Source organism: Pongo pygmaeus, chromosome 9 (assembly GCF_028885625.2).
Source record: "Pongo pygmaeus isolate AG05252 chromosome 9, NHGRI_mPonPyg2-v2.0_pri, whole genome shotgun sequence".
NCBI lineage: Eukaryota > Metazoa > Chordata > Mammalia > Primates > Hominidae > Pongo > Pongo pygmaeus.
Window position 1 is genome coordinate 135688733 of NC_072382.2, and position 11369 is coordinate 135700101.

General features: G+C 37.7%; 1 pseudogene; it reads right to left on the reverse strand.

The window, feature by feature from the left end:
* Nucleotides 1–6986: 6986 nt before the first annotated feature.
* LOC129008234 (calponin-2-like) lies at nucleotides 6987–7872 on the reverse strand (annotated as a pseudogene).
* Nucleotides 7873–11369: the final 3497 nt, after the last annotated feature.

Sequence of the window (11369 nt, forward strand, 5' to 3'; positions counted from 1 at the left end):
TCCAGGGATAATCCCACTTGGTAATAAAGTATGATCCTTTTTATATGTGCTGAATTCAGTTTGCTATTATTTGTTGAGAATTTTTACATCTGTAAGAGATATTGGGCAATAGTTTATTTTCTTTTGATGTCCTTGCTGGTTTTGGTAGCAGGGTTTTGTAGCATTCAATTCCTCTTGATTTTTTAAACCTCATAGAATGAGCTGGAATACTTTCTTTTTTCTTCTGTTTTTTGGAAGAGTCTGTCAAAGGATGAATAGCAGTTCCCCTTTAAATATTTGATATACATTTAACTTTTTAAGAAATTCAAACTTTTTTCTGTAATATTTTACATTTTTATCAGCAAGGTATGAAGACTCAAGTTTCTCCAGATCCTCACAACATTTGTATTATCTCTTTTTATAATAGACATTCTAGTTGGTGTGTAAAGAGGTGTATCATCTGCCTTAACTTGCATTTTTCTGATAACTTATAATATTGATAATCTGTTTATATTACATTAGATAGCTAATAAACTATATATTAGATATTACACCAACATATATATAACTTATATATGTTTTATATATAATCTAAATCTTTATATACATATAACATATATATAAAGATTTCTATATATCTTTATATATAAAGATTTTGATATTTATGACATATATTATATTAGATAGCTAATAAACTATATATTATATATTAGATATATAGATATTAGATATTATACCAACATATATATAACTTACATATGTTTTATATATATCTAAATATTTATATACATATAACATATATATAAAGATTTTTATATATCATTATATATAAAGATTTAGATATATATGATATATATACACACACAAAACTTATATATATGTTATATATATAAAAGTTGATATAATATCCAAATCTTTATTTTTGTAAAAAATTAAGTTGTCTTCTTTTTATTGAGTATTGAGTTCTTTATATATCCTGAATGCAAATCCCTTATCAAATTATGATTTGCAAGTACTTTCTCCCAATCTCTTGCTTGTCTTTCAGTTTCCTAATGTTTTCTTTTGACGGCAAAAAGGTTTCAATTTTAATGAATTCAAATATTTTTTCAAGTATGAAATATGTTTTTGGCATCATATCTAAGAACTCTGCTAAATCTAAGGTCATGAAGAATATTTTGTTTTCTTCTAAAAGTTTTATCATTTTATAATAGCCTAAATGTAATTTAGGCATATGATCTATTTGAGTTGTTTTTGTGGATATGCTGTAGGTGAAGATCTGTATATGCTTTTTCTTATAAACATATAATTATACCAGCACCATTTGTAGAAAAGACTGGTTTTTGCCCCCACTGAATTGCCTTGGCACCTTTGTTAAAAATTAAATTGACCTTAAGAGTTTATTCTTTTGTGCATTCTCGATTTTACTTCATTGGGCTAGGCTTATCCTTTCACCAGCACCACATTGTCTTGATAATTATATCTTGGTAGTAAATTTGAGATCAAGTAGTATAAATTTTTTTCCCAAAACTTTTCTGGCTATTCTAATTTCTTTGCATTTCCATGGAAATTTTAGGATAATTTTGCTAATTTCTACCAAAAAATGCCTGCTGGAATTTTGATAGGCATTGTTTTGAAGCTATAGCTCAACTCACCTAGACTGTCTAATTTGTTGATTTAAAGTTATTTGTAGTATTTCCACAGAAACTTTTTAATATCTATAGTGTTGGTGGTCATGTCCTGTCTTTCAGTCCTAATTTTGGTAATTTGTTATGTTCTCTAGGTTTCCTTGCTCATCCTGTGTAGAGGTGTGTGAAATTTTAAAAAGTCTTTTCAAAGACCCACCTTTGGTTTACACTGAAATTCCCTATTTGTTTTTCCTCTGTTATTTTTCTGTTTTCTATTTCATTGTTCCTAATTCTTGTTTGTTTTTTCTTTCTTTACTTTTGTTTGTGTTGGGCTTGTTGCTCTTCTTTTTCTAGTTCATTAGGTGGAAGTTTAGATTATTGATTTGAGATCTTCCTTTCTTTCTAATGTGGGTGTTAAATATAAATTTCCCTCTAAACATAGCTTTAGTTGTATTCTGTACATTGCATATTCTTGTAAACTCAATCCAAAATACATTGATTTATTTTACCAAGGGTTATCTAGAAGTACAATAGTACACGCTTATCCACAGGGAATATGTTCCAAGACCCCCATGGATGCCTGAACCTGCAGATAGTACCAAACCCAATTCCTGTCCATCAGTACACGTCCTGTCTTCCACTTACAAATATAATGCATTTTTCATCTTAACTAAGCACTTAGGCACTGTGGCCATAGCTTCTGCCGTTTGAGATGTGTCAGAAAAACTAGGATGAATTTATTTTTCTTTCATCACAATTTCATGGACAGAAGATTTGTTATTACCATAGATCTCAGCAACCTTAGCATATAGGTTTTTTTTTCTTTCCTTATTGAGAACTTTCACCTTTTCACTTAAAGGAAGCACTTTATAGCTTCTCTTAGGCGTATCTGAATTGCCAGCCTCACTACTCTTGTGCTTTGGTCCATAAGTTAAAATAAGTGTTACTTGAACACAAGTACGGTGACACTGGGACAGTCAAACTGATAACCAAGAGGGCAGCCGAGTGGGTGGGTAACAGGGGGTAAAGTAGATACCATAGAGATGCTGGACATAGGAATGATTCATTTCCCAGGAGGGACAGAGCAGGATTTCATCACGCTACTCAAAACTTATGAATTGTCTATTTCTGGAATTTTCCATTTACTATTTCAGACTGCAGGTCTGAAATATTTTTTCACATATGAAATATGTTTTTGGCATCATATCTAAGAACTCTGCTCAATCTAAGGTCATGAAGAATATTTTGTTTTCTTCTAAAAGTTTTATCATTTTATAATAGTTTGTACATTTAGGCGTATGATCTATTTGAGTTGAGTTGTCTGTCAAACCACAGAAAGTGAAAGCAAGGATAAGGAGGGATCCCTGAATGTTGTTTAACTTACAAATATTTTAAGATTTCCCAGATTTCTCCCCACTGTTGATGTCTAGTTTAATTCTTTTGTGTTCAGAGAATATACTTTTTTATTTCATTTCTTTTCAATTTGTTGAGATTTGATAGTATAGCACATGATCTGTCTTAGAGAAGATTTCAAGTATACTTACAAGAATATATATTCTGCTGTCATTGGTTGATTCAAGTGTTCTCTTGCTGTCAGATGAAGCTGGTCAATACTGTTGTTCAAGTCTTCTATTCATTTAATGATTTTCTGTCCACTTTTTCTTTCAGTTATTGAAAGTCAAGTTTTTAGATCTCTAACTTGCTGAATGGTTTATTTTTCCTTCCAATTCAGTCAGTTATTGCTTCAAATATTTGACGGCTCTCTTGTTTCAGGCATAGACATTTACAATTGTTATATTTTCCTTTTGTCATTGTGAAATATCACTTTGTCTCTAGAAATATTTTTGTCTTAAAATATATTCTGCTATTAATATAGCCACTCCAGCTCTCTTACGGTTATTGTTTGTATGGCATATATTTTCCCCCTTTTATTTTTAAATTCTTATGTGTTTGTAGCTAAAATATGCCTCTTATAGACAGCATAGAGTAGGATCTTCTTTTTTCATCCAGTCTAACAATCTCCACCTTTTGATTATTTAGTCCATTCACATGTTATTACATTTGCCGTTTTACTATATGTTTTCTATATGTCTCATGAGTTTTTTGTTCCTTGTTCTTTATTTATTATATTCTTTTGTATCAAATAGATACTTTTAGTGTAATATTTAATTCCTCTTGATTTTTTAAACTGTATATTTGTACTTTTGGTAGCGTCAGGCTTAGGGATTACAATATACATCTTAATTAATTACAGTCTACATCAAAGTAATTACAGTCTACATCAAAATAACTTAATTCTGGTAAACTATGGAAACCCTGTTCCAGTACACCTTCATCCCCTCAGCTTCCTTTGTACAATTATCATATGTATTAAAGCTATATTATGTTGTAAATCCAATAATGCAATGTTATAATAACTGCTTTATGTAATCTTATAAAAGAAGTTAAGAGAAGTGAATATATATTTATATAGACTTCTTTTTATTATTTTTAACTCTGGTAAAATAAAGTAACGTACAATTTCCCATATTAACCATCTCTGAATGTACACCTCCGCATTATGAAGCACATTCACATTGTTGTGCAACCGCTGCCATCTTCCATTTCCAGGACTCTTTTCATTTCACAAAACTAAAATTATACCATTAAACAATAACTCCCCATTCTCCCTACCCTCGGCCCCCAGCAGCCACGATTTTACATTCTTTCACTGTGAGGCTAACTATTCTGGGTAGCCTATACACATAGAATCATGCAGTATTTGTCTTTTTGTGGCTGACTTATTTTACTTAGCACAATGTCTTCAAAGTTCATCCATGTGGTAGCATATTTTAGAATTTCCTTCCATTTTCAGGGCTGAATTATATTCCATTGTGTACACCACATTTTAAAATCCATTTATCTATTGATGAACATGTGGTTGCTTTCACCTTTTGGCTTTGTGGATAATGCTGCTATGAACATAGTTGTACACGTAGCTCCTCAAGATCCTGCTTCCAGTTCTTTTGGGTACAAAACCAGAAGTGGAATTTCTGAATCTTATGATAATTTCATTTTTTAAAAAATTGTTCAGCAACAGGGTCTCACTCAGTTACCCAGGCTAGAATGCAGTGGCATGATCATAGCTCACTGCAGCCTCAACCTCCTGGGATCAAGTGATTCTCCCACCTCAGCCTCCTGAGTAGCTGGGACCACAGGCATGCACCACCATGCCCAGCTGGGTTTTTTTATTATTATTATTTTGTAGAGACAGGGTCTTGCTATGTCTCCCAAGCTGGTCTTGAACTCCTGGCCTCAAGTGACCCTCCTGCCTTGGTCTCCCAAGGTGCTTGGATTACAGGCACGAGCCACCGCATCCAGACTCATTTTTCACTGTTTGAGGAACCACCATACTGTTTTCCACAGCGGCTGCACCATTTTACATTTCTACCAACAGTGTGCAAGCGTTCCAACTTCTCCACATTCTCACTAACATTTATTGTTTTCTATTCATCTGAATATGTATATAGTAGCCATTCTAATGGGTATAAGGTAGTATTTCATTGTGGTTTTGATATGCTTTTCACTAATGACTAGTGATGTTGTGCTTCTTTCCATGTGCTTATTATCCATTTGTATATCTCCTTGAAAGAACCATCTATTAAGTTATTTGTACATTTTTTTAACCAAGTCATTTGGGTTTTTTGTTGTTGTTGGGTTGTAAGAGTTTTTTATATATTCTGGACACGAACCTCTAACCAGATGTATGATTTGTAAATCTCTTCTCCCATCCCATGGGTCCCTTTTTCCACCTACTGATAGTGTTCTTTGATGCACAGTTTTGAATTTTGATGTAATCCAATTTATCTGTTTTTTCTTGTAGCCTGTGCTTTTGGTGTTTTACCCTCCCCCCCCCACACCAAAAAAAAAATCATTGTCAATTTCAATGCCATGCACCTTTCCCCCTGTGCTTTCTTCTAAGAGTTTTATAGTTTTAGTGCCTACAGTTAGGTCTTTGAGCCATTTTGAGTTAATTTTTGTATATGGTTTAAGGGTCAACTTTATTTCTTTGCATATAAATATCCAGTTTTTCCAACACTATTTTTTTAAAAGGCTGTTTTTCCCCCATTGAATACTCTTGGAACCACTGTCAAAATTTATTTGACCATATATGTGAGGGATTATTTCTGGGCTGTCTATGGTTTTCCATTGGTCTATATGTCTGTCTTTTTTTTTTCTTACAAACAGAGGTTCTATTGCATTTGGTCTACAGTCCTTATTTCTCATTGTCTCATGGTGCAGGGCCCCTGGGTGGGGGTTCCTGTGCAGTATTTGGTGGAGTGTGTGGGGAGCAGGGAGACAGAGCAGTATAGCTGGTCAGGCCTGGAAGGGGAAAAGAACGGCTGGGGCCCCTTAAAACCTACTGAGGAGGCACACGCGGTGGCTCATGCCTGTAATCCCAGTATTTTGGGAGGCGGAAGCAGGCAGATCACTTGAGGTCAGGAGTTCGAGACCAGCCTGGCCAACATGGTGAAACCCCATCTCTACTAAAAATACAAAAATTAGCCAGGCATGGTGCAGCACCTGCAGTCCCAGCTACTCTACTTGGGAGACTGAAGTAGAAGAATCCCTTGAGCCCAGGCAATGGAGGTGCAGTGAACCAAGATCATCCCACTGCACTCCAGTCTGCGCAACAACAACAAAAACCTACTGAGGCCACAGTGGCGGAGGACCGGCGGCGGGGTGGGGGGGAGATTAGCATGGATAGAGGGTCAGGCTTGGCCCCAACAACTCAGAATTCCACTTCCTTGTACGGGCCTCAGTTTCCCCACCAGGCCCTGAGACGGGTCTGAGGGTCTGAGGTCTGTTGGTCTGAGGGTCCTAGGGAAATCCAGCCACTCAGGAGCCTGAGCTATTTAGCATCGTGGCCGGGCCCCCTCTCCCAAGGGACTCATTTTCCAGGACCTCTCCACTGTCCCCACCCTATTCCTCTGGAAAAAATAGATATATTTTTTGTTGTTGTTGTTGTTTTGTAAATACTTCCTGAAACTTTTGCGGGTACAGAAACCATAAACTGATCGGCTGACAAAAGGGGAAAGAGGCGAGGCAACTGGAAACCTTTGGGGACCGGTTCCCTCCATGCCCAGGTCTCTTCTCCCCAGCACAGTTCTGCCCACAGCCTGAACATGCCAGCGGGGACCCTCACCCTACACGCTTTGGGAGTCCTGCGAAGGAACCAAGGCAAGACGGAAAAAAGCCGTGCTGCCTGATTCCACGCTGCCACTCACAGACCCTTCGTTGATTGGCAGCATTGAACGGGAAAAAAAAAATAAGATGAAAATACAGAAAAACCCAAAAACCCAGACGGGGAGACGATGTGGGGACGAGAACGTGCTGGGAGCCTCAGTAGCCAGTCTCCTCCTGGTAGTAAGCGGAATATCCAGGGGCCTCTCCAGGGCCAGGACAGTCGCCTGCACCCGAGGGAGCCCCATCGGCCACTGGGCCTTGCAGGCAGTGCTTGGGGTCGTATATCTGCCGGCCCAGGACAAAGACCTGGCCGCTCTGGTTGGCGCCGTGCGTGTAGTCCATCTGCAGGGACATGAAAGAGTTGTTAGACTTGTCAGTTCCCAGCTTGGTGTCATAGATGTGTCTCCGGGTCCCGGGAGCCGTCGTGCACACCTGGCTGGCACACTTGTTTGCACCCATCTGGAGGCTGATGGTCGAGTGGTCCATGGGGGGCAGTATGTGGTTCTTGGGGTCATAGAGATGCCTCCTCGTGCTGTACGCGGTCATGCGGGACTAGCTGGTGCATTTGTGGGTGCCCATCTGCAGCCCAATGACGCACTGGCGGGCATTCATGGTGGCGTCGTCAAAGTCCCACTCCTGCTTCTCCAAGTGCGTGTCACCGACGTCCGCCCCGCTCTGCAGCCCCTTAGTCTTGGCCTTCCCTGCCAGGGCGAGAAGAGACACCTGCACCTGCATCGTGTTCCCACTCTCGAACAAACAGGTCCACGGGGTTCATGCCGTAGGTTTTCTGGCTGGTGCCAGTTGTGCACGGAGCGGTTGATCTTGGGGTCTGAGCCCGGCTGCAGCTTGTTCATGAGTGTGCATAAGATAATCCAGTCCTTCAGGCCCTTCTGGAAGTCGGGGCGATGGAGAGGCCAGTGAGTCCCTCCATCCAGCTGTGGAGCTCTGCCTCCTTCTGGAGGTCATATTTGGACAGGAGCCGGTTCTTAACCTCAGCCAAGAGTCCATAGGAGGGGCCTTTGTTTAAGTGCGTGGAGCTCATGGCTGGCAGGCGCGGCGGCAGGACGGGACGGGACGCGACCGGACGGGCTATGTGTCTGTCTTTATACCAGTACCATACTGTTCTGATTACCCTAGCTTGTAAGATGTTTGAAACCCACAAGTGTGAGACCTCCATCTTTAATTCTTCATTTTCAAGATAGTTTTGGCTATTTGGGGTCTTGAGATTCCATGTAAATTTCAGGATGGATTTTTCTATTTCAGCAAAAAAAAAAAAAAAATGGAATTTTGATAGAAATACACTGAAACTGTAGGTCACTGAGGAAAGCATTAATATCTTAATGATTTTAAGTATTCTAATCCATGAACACATGTACATGTGTTCTACTTAGTTTCTTTCACAATATCTTGTAGTTTTCAGTATACAAGGTGTATTAGGCCATTCTTGCATTGCTATAAAGGAATACTTGAGATTAGGTAATTTATAAACAAAAGAGGTTTAATTGGTTCATGGTTCTGTAGGCTGTACAAGCATGGCTCTGGCATCTGCCCAGCTTTGGGGGAGGCCTCACGAGCTTCTATTCCTGGTAGAAGGCCAAGCAGGAGCAAGCACATCATCACATGGCGAGAGCAGGAGCAAGAGAGAGAGTGGGGGAGGATGCCATGCAGTTCTTAAACAACCAGATCTCACAAACAATCATTTACTATCACGAGAACAGCACCAAGGGGATGGTGCTAAATCATTCATGAGAAATGCACTCCCATGATCAAATCACCTCCCACCAGCACTGGGGATTACATTTCAACATGACATTTGGCAGGGACGACTGTCCAAACTGTATCACAAGGCCTTTGCCTCTTTAGATATGTTTATTCTTAAGTATTTTTGGTGCTATTTTAGGCGGAATTATATTATTAATTTCCTTTTCTGATTATTCATTTTTAGCATATAGAAGGCAACTGATTTTACATGCTGTTTTTGTGTCCTACAACTTTGCTGAATTTGTTTATTAATTCTAACGGGTACTTTTTGTATGTGAAACCATTAGGTTTTCTACATGTAAGATCATGCCATCTGTAATCACAGATGATTTTACTTCTTTTCCAATTTGAATGCCCTTTTTCCTTGCCTAATTGCAATGGCTAGAACTTCCAGTATTATATTGGGTTTTGGTGGGGGGCAGGGGTTGGTTTGTTCTATTGTTGTTGTTATTGTTGTTTGAGACAGATTCTTGCTCTGTTGCCCAGGCTAGAGTGCAGTGATGTGATCTCAGCTCACTGCAGCCTCCACCTCCTGAGTTCAAGCGATTCTCCTGCCTCAGCCTCCTGAGTAGCTGGGATTACAGCAGTCTGCCACCACACCCAGATAATTTTTGTATATTTTGTAGAGACGGGGTTTCACCATGTTGGCCAGGCTGGTCTAGAACTCCTGACCTCAAGTGATCTGCCTGCAGCAGCCTCCCAAAGTGCTGGGATGACAGGCATAAGCCACTGCACCAGGTCTCTAGTTTTGTATTGAATGGAAGTGGCAAAAGCAAGACATCCTTGTCTTGTTCCTAACCTTAGAGGAAAAGCTTTCAGTCTTTCACCATAGAGCATGATGCTTGCTATAAGCTTTTTATATATGGTCTTTATTATGTTGAGGTAGTTTTCTTCTATTACTAGTTTACTGAGTTTTTTTTTTTGTCATCAGAAGTGTTTAATTTTGTCAGATGTTTTTTCCACATCAATTGAGATGATCATGTGTTTTTATTTCCTTTATTCTACTAACGTCATGTACTACATTGATTGATTTTTGTATTTTGAAACATCCTTGCATTCTAGGAATAAATTCTACATGGTCATGGTGTATAATCTTTTTAGTATGCTGTTGAATTTAGTTTGCTATATTTTGTTGAGGATTTTTGTATCAATATTTATCAAGGACACTGGTCTCTAGATTTCTTTTCTTGTAATGTATTTGGCTGGCTTCAGTATGTTATTTTAGGGCAATGCTCATCTAAAAGAATGAGTTTGGAAGTATTCCCTCCTCTTCAACTTTTTGGAAGAGTTTGAGGAGGATTGGTGTTAATTTTTTAAATGTGTGGTAGAATTCACCAGTGAAGCCATCTGGTCCTGAGATTTCCTTTGTTGGGAAGTTTTTTATTATTGACTCATTCTATTTAGTAGTTATAAGTCTGGTCAGATTTTCTATTTCTTCATGATTCAGTCTTTGTAGGTTGTATATTTCTAGGGTCCATTTCATCTAGATTATCCAATTTGTTGATATACAATTGTTCATATTATTCTCTTATAATCCTCTTTGTTTTTATAAAATTGGTTATAACTTCCTCTCTTTTATTTCCAATTTTAGTTGTGTCCCCTTTCTATTTTTTCATAGTCAGTCTAGCTAAAGGTTTGTCAATTTTGTCAATCTTTTCTAAGAACCTATTATTGGTTTTGTTGATTATTATTTTCCTATTCTCTATTTTGTTTATCTCTGCCCTAATCTTTATTTATTATTTCCTTTCTTCTGCTAGCTTTATGTTTAGTTTGTTCTTCTTTTTCCAGTTCCTTAAAGTGTAAATTTAGTTTGTTGATTTGGGATCTTTGTTCTTTTTAATGTAGCATTTCTAGCCATAAATTTTCCACTTAGCACTGTTTTCACTGCATCCCATAAGTTTGGGGATATGGTGTTTTCATTTTTATATGTCTCAATTATGTTCTAATTTTCCATGTGATTTCTTGTTAGCCTACTGGTGTTCAAGAATGCATTATTTAATTTCCACATATTTGTGGATTTTCCAGTTTTCCTTCTGCTGTTGATTTCTTGTTTTATTTCATTGTGATCGGAAAAGATATTTTGTATGATTTCAATCTTTCTAAATGTATTAAGATTTGCTTTGTGGCCTAACATATGGTCTACCATGGAGAGTGCTCCATGTGCACTTGGGAAAAATGTGCTTCAGCTGTTGTTCAATGGAATGTTCTTCATATGTCAAGTAGGTCCAACTGGGGCGCAGTGTTGTTCAAGACCTCTATTTCCTTATTAATCTCCTGTCAGTTGTTTATGTAGATTTTTCTATTTGCTCACATATTTATTTTACCAGTACTCTTCATTTCTCTATGTGGATTTGAGTTACTATAAAGTTTCATTCTCTTCAGTCTAAAGAAATCTCTTTAATATTTTTTGTAACACAAGCATGATAGCAATACATTTTTTAAATTGTTATTTATTTAGCAATATCTTTATGTCACCTTTTGTTTAAAGAATAGGTTTGCTGAATATAAAATTCTTGATTGACTGTTGTTGTTTTTATCACTTTCATGGCATCAGTGTCACTTCACCGCTTTCTGGCCTTCATTGTTTCTGATGGAAAGTTATTAATTGTATTACTGTTCCCTGTATGTGATAAGTCATTTTTCTCTTGTTCTTTGTGATCATTAATCTTGGCTATGCTATGGTTGCCAGTTGTTTGGTCAACTGCTAGTCTAGATGTCACGGGGAAGGTATTCTTGGATGTGATTCACATTTCCGATCAGCTGACTTTAGGAAGATTA